Source organism: Typopeltis vanoorti, chromosome 11 (assembly GCF_054136105.1).
Source record: "Typopeltis vanoorti isolate ZY-2024b chromosome 11, IOZ_Tvanoo_1.0, whole genome shotgun sequence".
NCBI lineage: Eukaryota > Metazoa > Arthropoda > Arachnida > Uropygi > Thelyphonidae > Typopeltis > Typopeltis vanoorti.
The window spans coordinates 56,740,279-56,753,086 of NC_143559.1; the positions used below are offsets into that span (position 1 = coordinate 56,740,279).

The 12,808-nt window shown below is 34.8% G+C and overlaps 1 protein-coding gene across 1 annotated transcript in view; it reads left to right on the top strand.

The window, feature by feature from the left end:
* Nucleotides 1-12,808, top strand: part of LOC150101601 (dnaJ homolog subfamily C member 17) — a 189,431-nt gene that overhangs the window by 135,647 nt on the left and 40,976 nt on the right. The window lies entirely within an intron of this gene.

Sequence of the window (12,808 nt, forward strand, 5' to 3'; positions counted from 1 at the left end):
TTAATTTGCCATCTTCACTAAAAATTGCATGCAGATAGCTGAAATGTTTTACTTGTTCTGTGGGTTCACCATTCAGGATACAGTTGATATTTTCAAATGTTTCTGCCTACTTTCATTATTTTTTTATTGCTGATTTTCATACCAAATTTATTACAATAGCTATTTAATTTAGTCAGGGAATGTTTGCAGACTTGTACTGGATTTATTCAGAAGTATAACATCATCTGAATAAAGTAAAGAGCTAAGATTAACTTACCAATTTTGATATCAGATTTAATACTACTTTTCTTCATAATGTGATCCATATAGATACGTAATGGAGTGCACCAACAAGAAGGTGAGGATTGGACATTAGGTCAGAAGCCCTGGTCTATTCTCTGCATTCCTTATTAAAAGGCTATGTGAAGGTCTCCTCCCAGTTATACAGTTTTGACCGTTAAGATTTCCCTTCAGTATAGCAACATTCGTAGAGCTAGTGTATTATAAACTTTTACTTGTGTTTGCTTTCTTTTGTACCAGGATGGGTTTAAGCACTGATTGAATTTATTACAACTGTTACTTTTAGGAATTTTGTAATTTTCATATTTATGACCTTTACATCTCCCTATGAAATCATGCATCCTAAATATATAAAAGAATTAACTTTCTCTGTCACTTATGTCACTAATTTTGTCACTCATGACTATTTCACTTCTACTTGTATCTTCACCTATAAAAGCCTTTTATTTATTTATTTATTTATTTTATGTTGAGATTATCATTCCATAAGCTTTCTGCTATTTCTTTTAGATTAAAAATAGCTTTCTGAAGATTATCTTCAAAATCTGTAATTAACCACCTGGTCATCAGTAAGTTTTTTAAAATTCACATTACAAGATGGATTAATACCTTGATAGTTTTTTTATTCCACTTTATTTTTATTATTTCATTTAAATAAATATTAAATATATTGTGGATAGAGGACATTCTTGTTTAACTCCTTGGTTTATTTCTCTCCAAGATGATGGTTTAGAAGAAATACATTGGCTTTATTTGGCCGTGATAATATAAAAAATGAAAAACCGACTAGTTCTGCCATAGATACTTGTAACTTCTGGGTCGAGATTTTAAAAAAATACAATAAAATGCTAATGTTAACTATGACATTACTAAAATACAGAACATGTAGGAACTGTTACAATATAAGTTAAAAACGGAAACCACTTGGAGCATGGGAGCTGGCACAGGTTAGCTATTGTTCAGGGGTGTTTTGCTATCGATAGCTGATTGAAAAGTTAAAATCCGGCATGTAGAGAAATCTATGAGTGATTTCTAGATACCACACAGGATCATTCTTATTGAGTGCACCTTGTAAATGGATGACCATAGTAGATTCTTTTATGTTGCAAGCAGTGAAGGTGTCTTCTATGTAAGACGCTCTTATCCCATTGATTGGTATGATGAGTGTAGGAGAAATGAAAAGCTAGGTCCAAGCTGTCTGCTCTATTTAAGAAAGGCCACAAGAACATTAAAAACTTGCAACACTTTGTACAAAAACTATGGGAAATTTTAATCCTATTATTGGATAGTCTTGCTAGTGCATATTTATATAATTCCAAGCTTAAGTTATCTTCTGGATGATTTTTCTTGTATCTTTCAAACTAATTTCTAATTCCTTTGTTATTTAATCATTTTCATTATTTGTTGCCAGATGTTTTTTTTTTGTAATATTATCCATAATTCTGAATAAAAATGTTTAGTTCATTACTTATTTTTTTATTTTTTCTCTAATCTAATATCTGAACTGAGATGCCATTCTCACCATTCTTCCCATTGTAATCTGGTTTCCCTCTCTGTGTTAGGTCTCATACCAATTAATAATTTCCTCAATTATTTATACCAAACACATTCAAGTATAGGCTTGTCTCTTTTATACAAATTCCATTCTTCCCTGAAACTCACTACACACACCAAAACTCTTATCCATTCTTTCTACACAGCCTACACATTGAATCATTTCCATCATACAGCAATCCTTTCATATCCTCTCTAATATTATAGCATTCTGTTTCTACTTTTCACTTTTTTTATTTTGTCTAAGCACTAGCTTATTCATTTCATTTAAAATAAAGTATCTATAATAAATTTCCATCCTCTTGCTGACAAGTAAATTTATATCTTTGTTTATAAAAGTAATTCATTACTATAAGATTATTACATATGATAAAAGTATTAATTTTTTACCATTCTTGTTTTTGGTATTTTCTCCATTTTTATTATTAAGTCTGGTATATGTTGCTGCCAACTTTATCTCATTCATTGTGTATTATGTTGGATGGTTCCCCATCATCTGATTTTTTTCTTAATGCCAGTGTAATCCTAAGGCTCTATGCTTTCACCTACACTTTTTTCTCCTATACATTAATCATAGCTTTGCTTGACGGAGCACTGAACTTCTCTTTGTCATTCACATAACCTTGTACACATATTGGCCACTGAATTAGATATTTTTATTTAATACTGTGTTGGGCCTCCTTTAGCCCAAATTACATGCTGTAATTCAGGCTTAAGGAGGTCCTTTTAACTGGCTCATATTCAACAGAAGAGGACTTCCCTCCCGGATCTGTTTTTCTAACATGTCCCATACATCCTTAATGGGGTTCAGGTCCAGGCTTTGTGGTTCCCAAGGGAATATGGTGGAAGTCGCTGTCATGCTTACTGAATCACTGCTGAACAATTCTTGCATGATGAATAGTAGCATTGTCATCCATGAAACAACTGCCACCTGCTGGATAAAAAGTCAACATTGCAGGATGGACTTGATCGGCAACAATGTTCAGATATTCCTTGGAGGATACCTGACCTTACAGCAATAGCAGGGGATCTGTTCTGTACCAACAGAACATGCCCCCACACTATGACACGACCTCCATAACCTTGAGTTGCGTTTATGGGGCAAGCTGGGTTCATTGCTTCATGGCCTACAAACTCTCTGCCTACTGTTGTTACAGAACAAGGTGTACTGTGACTCATTGGACCACATGACTTTTTTCCAGTATTCCAGTGTCTAGTCATGGTGTTCCTGACACCACTGTAGATGAATTTTCTGGTTCTTCGCAGAAATCATTAGTTTCTGTATAGGCATGTGACTTACTGATCCTCTTCATTTCCCTATGCATAGTTCAGTGAGATATGGGCCAGGAACAGCCTATATTAAATGCTCTGTTCAATTGCTACACAGAAAGTTCTGTTTGTCTGTATAAGCCTTTTCAGATGAAATAGTGATCTCATTCCTGACACAAACCCAGTCTTAAGACCATGGTTATGCCTCTCAGACAAGCAATTTTGGTTATTTTTCCACTGATTAAACACCTGGGATATCTCACCTTTTGAGAAACTAGTCAACTCTGCTGTTTTCAATATCATGGCTCCACTCAGATGGTCTTCCACAGTAAGCTCTGAACTTCAAAAGATCCTTTGTTTTTCTCATTGTGATCAACACACTATTGACGATTACTGACTATCAGCATTCTTAAATAGTCCTAGAACACGTGATGCATGTGACCAAGTATTTTGTGTATGTGCTGCGTAAGTGATATTTATGTACATCTGCATAATAGTTCAGTGGTTGATGTGTGCAGTACTTAGATGACTCAAGCTTCCAGAACTTGTACTTTAAACACTGATCTTCTAGCCTTTCTCAGGTGATATGAAGATAATTTAGTGAATGTTATTTATTACTTCCAAAACAGAATCCAGTTCAAACTTATTAAGCATGTATAAGGATGTTTGCATAAGTCAGGCATTAGATACAATAGAAATACAAACTACAGAGGTGAGTTTACAGAAAAGCCTGGAGGTAACTTGTTATGTCTGTACACAAATGCCAAAATATTAAGAACAAAGGAATTAGAGCAGTGGTTCTTAACCTGGGCAGTAGTGCCCCCTGGGTGCACTGTCAACGCTGAGGGAGGGGGGGGGGGGGTAAGTGTTATAATACTACTAATATAATAAAAAAAAATTCTGTATTTAATCTGGCATTCCTGTTTATATTGTATGGTTGGCAATACTGTTCAAATTTATATGCTACTTATTTTTTAGAATTTTTACATTGAAAATTAAGTAATTGGGCTACTTTTTGGTCTAAATTTTATATGTTGAAAATAATTAATGGGCTATTTGGGCAGAATCCGCTACTTTTATAAGCTTTATCTGCTACTTTTCCTAATGCCTATCTGACAACCCTGGTTTGCAGTTTACATCTAGATCATTGCATCGTGTGGCACACTTCGTTGATGTTGTGTAGCACACTAGCTTATTAAAATGAGTGAAAAAAGAAAGCGTCATCAATATTCAAGTGAATATTTAAAATATGGAGTTATTTCGTCTATAAATAATGAGCAGTTACCAATGTGCTTAATATATGAAAAAAAATTTCTGAGATGAAGGAATGAAGCCTTCAAGAATGATTGAGCATTTAAGAATAAAGCATCCAAATAAAGCAAAAAAAAAAAGGTTGTGGAGTACTTTGTGAATTAAAGACTAAATTTAAAAATCATCCTAGACTTAAAAAGGGTTGGTTGCAAAACAAAGTAACCAACAAGAGAAGGGACTTGCTGTGTCTCACAAACTTTCAAAATTAATTGCCAGATGTGGAAAGCCACATGCTATTGGCAAAACTCTCATCTTATCGGCTGTAAATGAAGTTTTAGATATGATGATTGGCCCAGTTAAAAGTAATGTGACATCATCACTTCCTCTTAGCAATAGTTCAGAATCAACAAGAATTGACAAAATGGCAAAAGACATCGAAAAAAAAACTTTGCGATGATTTTCTACAATTTTGAAGATTGTTAGAGACTTTTTTAATGCTAAAAACATTCCTCTCACAAATATTATTGTGTGTGTGTGCAAGACCAATCATAGCTGATGGAGCACTAGCTATGATTGGTCGTCACTGTGGATTTATAGCACATTTAAAAGAAGCAATTCCAAATATCTTTACAGTTCACTGCATTCTTCATAGACAGCACTTAGCTGCAAAACATCTTAGTGGTAGACTACATAAAACTTTTGATGTTATTAATGCAGTGAATAAAATAAAAGCCCAGTCATTGAATACCTGCATTTTTTGGGAACTTGAAAATGAAGCCAGGAAAATGAAGAATTTGAGTGTCTTTTGTTTCACACTGAAGTTAGATGACTCAAATGGAAATTGTCTGCAATGCTTTAATGATCTTTACGATACTGTTTTGGAATTTCTTAATTCACATGATGAGAACACGTGTAATGTTCTAAAAAAGGAAAAGGTTGACATTGCATATTTTTCTGATATTTTCACCAAATTAATTGCAGTTAACATCAAATTGCAGGGAAGCAACATGAATCTTATTAAAGCAAAGAAAATTATAAATGCTTTTATCAGCAAATTAACATTCTACAAGCAGAGTGTTGCAAGAGGAGATTTTTTTTGCAGGTTCCCAAGTCTATAAATAATAGATGATGATTTAATGTTAGATACAGATTTGGATTGTTATTATTCCCATCTTCTGACACTAAAAGAAGACTTGATGAGCTTAAAATACCCAATTGGGTCATAAATCCATTTCTTTCTGATTCCACTTCAGTTCATCCAAATTTGTGTGAAGAATTTATTGACTTAAAAAATGATTGTGAAGCTCAAATACAATTTCAGTAGCGTGGGTATGAAAGATTCTGGCCAAACATGCAAAGCAAGTATCCTCAGCTTTGGCAAGAAATAAAATTGCTGCTCATTGCTTTTTCTTCTTCATAGTTAGTCGAGAAAGGATTCAGCGTCATGTTGCAATTGTTAGCTAAGTGGCGAAATAGATTGCAAATAAGTGAAAGAGGAGACATGAGACTTCGTTTGCCGAATATTGAACCTGATAGTGAAAAATTAGCAGGATCTCATCAGTCTCAGGATAGTCATCAATGATTGGCTTATTAAATACAGTAAGTTTATATCCTTTTTTGAGTAAACATTAATTTGTATCCAAGTCATTAATTTTTAAATAACTATCAATAAATATAAGTTGATGGTAATTTAGGTTTGCCTAATAATATATTATAATTATCTTATTGAGTCATTAACCTAGTGTAAAATTGAACAGGTGGAGCTAGGCAAAAAAAAAAATTAAGGCTATGTAATGGTATGTGTGGGACACTGTTGATGTCACATCATAGTTTGGAAATTATACTTTCTGTATAGTATTTTCTCCCACTGCATGTTCCTCTTTTCTTCTCTTCACTTCTGAAACACTAGAGAGTGAACCAAAGTAATTAAATATCACTACAGTTAAACTAAAACATAAACCACCCTCAAAACTTAACAAAAAAATTAAGAAAAACTTACAAAAATCTTCAATATCTGCTTCACCAACATTCATAGTACTAACATACATCATCCTTCAGACATCCAAACATGATATTCTATTTCTGATTGAACCCCATTCACTATATCACCAATCTATCTTAACTGTCCAAATTACACCCAGTTGATTCCTTATGTCACAAAAAACATGCTTTTGCCTTTGAGCAATCTGATAATCCTTACCAAGGAATGCTTAATTTAGAATCTCACCTTTTTGATCTTCTAAGGCTTAAGAGATCTTTGCTACATTTCATATCATTTATTTGCTGTGTTGTGTTTTTCAAATTCTGAAAATCATTCCAACCACTCTGAGTTCTTATGTTTGACGATCAATTTCAGTCGATCCAAATTTCCAAACAGTGAAGTCATCTTTTTTGGAGACTTGGATCAACTGAGGTTATACAGCTCTAACTGGCCAAAACAGATCCTTCATTTTCCTACCTGAATTCCTGGTAATCCTCTTCTTATCCAACACTATAGCGTTGGATAAGAAGAGGATTACCAGTCACAATTTCATCCAATGGAACGTTTTTCACTCAACCATTCACAACTCATGCAGATTGGTACTACAAAATGCCAAGCGGAACTGACAACTAACACAATGAATTCTTGTTGGAAATCTAAATAGCAGAGTAGGAAATGATTGTCAGAGATACGGAAATATTTTGGGAAAATTTGGAGAAAAGAGCAAAGCTAATTATAATGGCAAATACCTGTTGGATTTCTGCTCAGGACATGGACTGGTTATTACTAAAACCGTGTTCCAACATAAAAATGTGCACAAATTCACATGGAGAGAAGAGGCAAGGAATAAGAAAAGTCTCAGACTATGTTATTGTCTAAGTGATGTTTTCTCCCTGGTGCAGGACACCAGAGTGTACAGAGGATTTAAAATTGGAAGTGATCACTATTTAGTCTTGAGCAGGATGAAATTGAATTTCATTTGGAAAAGAAAAACATGTAAGAAAGTTTTAAAGTGAATAAAAGTTGTGCAGCTCTCAGATGCAAACTGTAGACTAAAATACACGAAGATTATTGAAGAAAAAATGAAAGAGTTTGAAAACAGGAACCAAACCTTGGAGATTCAATGGTAAGTCCTGAAGAAAATATTGATTAAGCCAGAGAGACATATGGTGAGGTTGTCTGCAAAGATAGAAAACTCAGAACTTTATGGTGGGCACAGTAAGTTAAAGAGGTAGTAAAGGAAAAGAAGAAAGCATATCAAAAGTTCCTGGTGAATAAGTCAGCTTGTACTCTTAGAGAATACAAACATAAGAAAGCTAAACACTGTGTAAAACTAGCTAAACAAAAGTCATGAGAAGATTTTGGTAAGAACATAGAAAATAAATATCAGGAAGGTGGCCAAATATTCTGGAGGCTGTTAAAAATGCTCCGAAATGGAAGAAAGAGTGTGTAAATGGAATTAGAGATGGTAAAGGTGACATGAAAACTGGAGAAAAGGATATCCTTGATCTATGGAGTAATTACTTCGAAAAATTGCTAAATAAAACAAGCAGTGACAACACAGTGGTAAAATATCCCTCAACAGGCATGCAATCAGAAAGCCATCAAAAGTCTGAAATGTGGAAAGGCAGCAGGAGTAGATGATATTTGACCAGAAATACTCAAGTATGGAGGTATAAAAGTCTTGCAGTGGCTGCATTGCATAGTTTAGAAGGCCTGGACAGAGGGACGAATTCCAAATGATTGTAGTAGAGCTCTCATAGCATGCATATAAAAAGGGAAATAAAACAATGTGAGATTACAGCAGTATTTCTCAACTGAGTGTTCCTAGCAAAATCAAAATTTATGCAAAGTATACTTGAGAACAATTGTGGAAGGGAATCGTGGTGAAGAACAAGCTGGATCAGGCCAAATAGAGGCTGTCAGGATCAGATTTTCACTTTACGAAATAGCTAAGAAATCATGGGAATATAACAAAGATCCGTATTATTTAAGTTTTTTAGACCTGCAAAAGGCATATTACAAGGTACCATGAGAAAAGCTATTGAAAAACACTACGATTATATGGTGTCAATGGGGCATTATATCAAGCAATTTTATTATTATCCCATGGTATTATTACACCAGATCATAGAGGTCAAATTCATGTATTTTATAAAACACCTTTTCTGGGTTGTTATAAAGTTTGCATTTAGAAATATTCTCACAAGTTAATAAATGCCATGGTGGCTCTTTCTCAATTTTACAGATTTTGCTTGGGGAAGACTTTTATGCCATTGCTAAACTTGATTGGTCTTGTGTGGTCGGTCTTGAGGCAAGAGATCATGGTTAGAGTTAACAGTAACTCTTTTTTTTTTTTTCTGCTGAATACCACTGATGAGTCATATCCTGGAGAATCATTCTTCTTGTGTTTTCTTTTTGGATAGTTTAAAAGATCAAAATCTGTGGTATCACTTGATATTGCAGCCATTGTTGCTATTTCATCTGCAGTTTCATTTCCCTTTAATCCCACATGGGATGGAATCCACTGGAAAATTATTTCAGAATCCTTATGTAGTTTGTTTATGTTTTTTGATATGTCTCTAAGTATTTGGAGACAAACGCTATTAAGAATTCCTAAGTGTAGGAATTCTTAATAGCATTTATGGCGTTGGTGTATATATTGTGGTTCCCTGTGGTTGGTGGAGGCGGAGTTGTAGAGTGGATACCCTCCCTCGATGAGTCTTTGGACTCCTTGGAGGTTTCACATAATAATAAAAATAATAATAATAATTAATTTTTTTTAAACCATGGGAACTGTAGCCATTAGATAAGACGGTGTGGTGTATATGATTAAGTTCTGCTGTAAAGAGAGGATCCATCAGAATGAAAGTTATTGGCTCTGTTAGTTGGTGTTTTAATGATGCCAATATGTTGACGGGGGGGGGGGGTAATGGGAAAGTTTGTGAATGCATCTGTCCATGTGAGTTAGCTTCCTGTATACTGAAAAAGACAGGTTACCATCGGGTAGGCATGTTGCCAAGGTATCCAGTAATAATTTTGAAAGGCTAAACTATGATTAGTTTTTCCATTGTAAACTGAATTTTCTAGGGTGAAGATTATTGAGGTGAGGGAGGAAAGATTCTAGTGTATCTGGGCTGTGTGGCCAAATGGAGAACAAATCATCCACATATCTTGACCAGATGGGTTTGAGAGGAGCTGAGTCAAGAGCTTGTTTTTCAAAATATTCTATAAAAAATTGGCAAGGGAGAGAGAGATAGAGAGAGGGTGGTGAGAAAGAGAGAACCCATAGATCTATCCTCTATCTGCTTATAAATGTTGTGCTTCCAAGAGAAACATCTGGAATGGATAGCAAAGAAAAAGTTGATCTGTAATATCAGGAGGAGAAACTTTTTATAAGTGATAAGGTGTCATTTAAGGGAATGTTGATGAACAGTGAGGTGATATCAAAGCTATCACCAGATGGAGAACAAATCATCCACATATCTTGACCAGATGGGTTTGAGAGAAGCTGAGTCAAGAGCTTGTTTTTCAAAATATTCTATAAAAAATCGGCAAGGAAGAGAGAGAGGGGTGAGAAAGAGAGAACACATAGCTCTATCCTCTATCTGCTTATAAATGTTGTGCTTCCAAGAGAAACATCTGGAATGGATAGCAAAGAAAAAGTTGATCTGTAATATCAGGAGAAGAAACTTTTTATAAGTGATAAGGTGTCATTTAAGGGAATGTTGGTGAACAGTGAGGTGATATCAAAGCTAACCAAAATATCTGTATTATTTATAGCATGGGTAAATTGCAGCATCTACTATATAGGTCTTAGGGGATAATTAGGTTTGTGTATATTTGGTAATCCGTATATCACAAGTAGGGGAATGAGAACTGAAGGGTTTGAGTTTTTTTGTGATTTCAGGATACCAGAAAGACATTTTTTTTTGAGCATCATTCTCAGATGAAGTGGTATCTGAGAATGATGTTCATTTTCCTATTGTACTCACTGATATTACGAATAACAGTAGCACTCTGGTTATGACTATACTGCTATCTTTGCATAATTTCTTGAGGGCACTGAGTTGGCAAGATGATAGATTTTTTTTAGGAAGCAAATGTCTAGGAAGAATGCTAGCAACATCAAGCCTGATGTTGTTAGCTATTTCAGATACCGCTTTGATGTTGAGTGTTAGGTCTTATGCCAGTACTGGCTGTGGAACAATGGCAAAATTATGGCCAAGACTTAGGGCACTGATGGCATTATTGCTAAACCTTTTATGGCATGTTAACTATTGTAGGAAAAGCTTGAAATAGAGATACAGGTTTAGAATTCAAAAGATCACTGTACTTTTTGATGTGTTTATTTTTCAGAATTCTTTTTGAGCAGAGGCTTGTGCAGTATGAAAGAGAATGGTGCAGAGTTCAGAAAAAGTTGGGAGTACTGAATGCAATGAGCTGATCGCTGCATCGGTAACAGTAATCTGTTCTTGTTTACTATCCATTCCAGATATTTCTCTTGGAAGCACAAAATTTATAAACAGATATAGATGATACCTGTATGGGGCCCCTATGCAAGTTTTTGGTTTAGCCCCTCTCAAATTTTCTGTCTGATTTAAGATATGTGGATAATATGTTCTCCATTTGGCCTCATGGCTCAGACACATCAGGCTTGACATCACTGGCATTCTTTCTAGATCTGTATCCATGCTCACAGTGGGATTTGAACCTGCAGTCTTCTGACTAGAGAGCGGATATGGTAACCACTCAGCCAACCAGTCCAGCTATCAGTTCTGGTTATTATATTTTTTTTTCAGTTCTGGTTGGCTGAGTGATTACTGTATCCGCTCTCTAGTCAGAAGACTGCAGGTTCGAATCCCGCTGTGGGCATGGATGTTTGTGATTGTCTGTGAAAATATTAGTGGCTGTAGATGGCATTGGTGTAGTTGCAATTCATTGTAGTTGGTGGATTTGAGTGGTGGAGACAGAGTTGTAGAGTAGGTGCCTTCCCTGGAGGTGTCATGTAATAATAATAATGGGAGTGTTACTGTTATTCGTAATACCAGTGAATACAATAGAAAAATGAAATCATTCTCAGACTGCTCCATCTAGAGACTTTTAGATTACGATCCCAACAAATCTCAGATCAAAAAATTGAAATCTGCTCAAAAAAAAGTTTCTTCCTAGCCTCCTGAAATCACAAAATAATAAAATAAACAAACTTCAGTTCTCATCTTCCTCCCCTCCTCCCCAATCCAGAATATATGGATTACAAAATATACGCAAACCCAAGACCTATAGTAGATGCTACAGATTACCCATGCTATAAATTAGCAAAACAGTTAGCAAGTTCTCTTACACTTCTTATTGGTCATACCACTTCCTATATTAAGAAAAAAAACTATCCATTTTAAAACTTCTATTAAGAATTTAACAATAAACAATACAGATATTTTGGTTAGTTTTAATATCATGTTATCAGTAAAAAAAAAAAAAGAGGTTTCCTCTTGATATTACTGATCGTTTTTTCCTTTGCTTTCTATTCCTGATAAATGGTACCTCTATGGGTTCTCTCTCCTTTCATCCCTCTCCCTTGTCAACTTTTTTTTTTTTTTTTATGGAATATTTTGAAAAACATGTTCTTGTCTCACTCCCCTCAAACCTTTTATCTGATTAAGATATCTGGATGATTTGTTTTTCATTTGGCAAGTGGTCCAGACACATTACTCTTTCATCTCACCTCAATAGTCTTCATCCTAGATCCAGTTTACAATGGAAAAAGATATTAATAATAGTTTAGTCTTTCTAGATAACTGGTAATATGCCTACCCAATGGTAACCTGTCTCTTTCAGTAGATAGATACATTCACAATTTTTCCCATCAGCCCCCCCCCCCACTCAACAATATGCTATCATTAAAACATTAACCAATACAGCTAGTAACCTTTGTTCCAATTAAGCCCTCTCTTACAGCAGAATTTAATCATATACACCACAACTTCTTATCTAATGGTTACATTTTCCATAGTATCAACAAAATAATTGGCTTTCTCTTCAGAAAGATTTTAGTAATGCTATCATCATCACCTATGTCCAAGGCACTTCAGAAAAATAGCCAGAATCTTAAAGAAATACAATCTCTGCATAGCTTTCAAGTTCCATTGAAAGTTTTCAACCATTATCCATTCTACTAAAGATGGACTCCACTCTGGAGTCTGTCATATTCTCTGTAAATGTATTTATCATATTATGGCCAAACTGGTAAAATGGCATCTTTAGAGGTACCTGATCTAGCACAAGACAGCATTGACACTAAACATATCATCCAGTGGGATAAAGCTTGTCTTCTCCACAGATGCAGGTTTAAATATTTTTAAAGAAAAAGCCTTTTTAAAGAAAGTTGCAAAGCCCTTTTACATCGGCCAAATTTAAATCAAAGTGACTGTGTCTCTCTCTCCCAAAAATTTGGGAGATTCTCATCTTATGCAA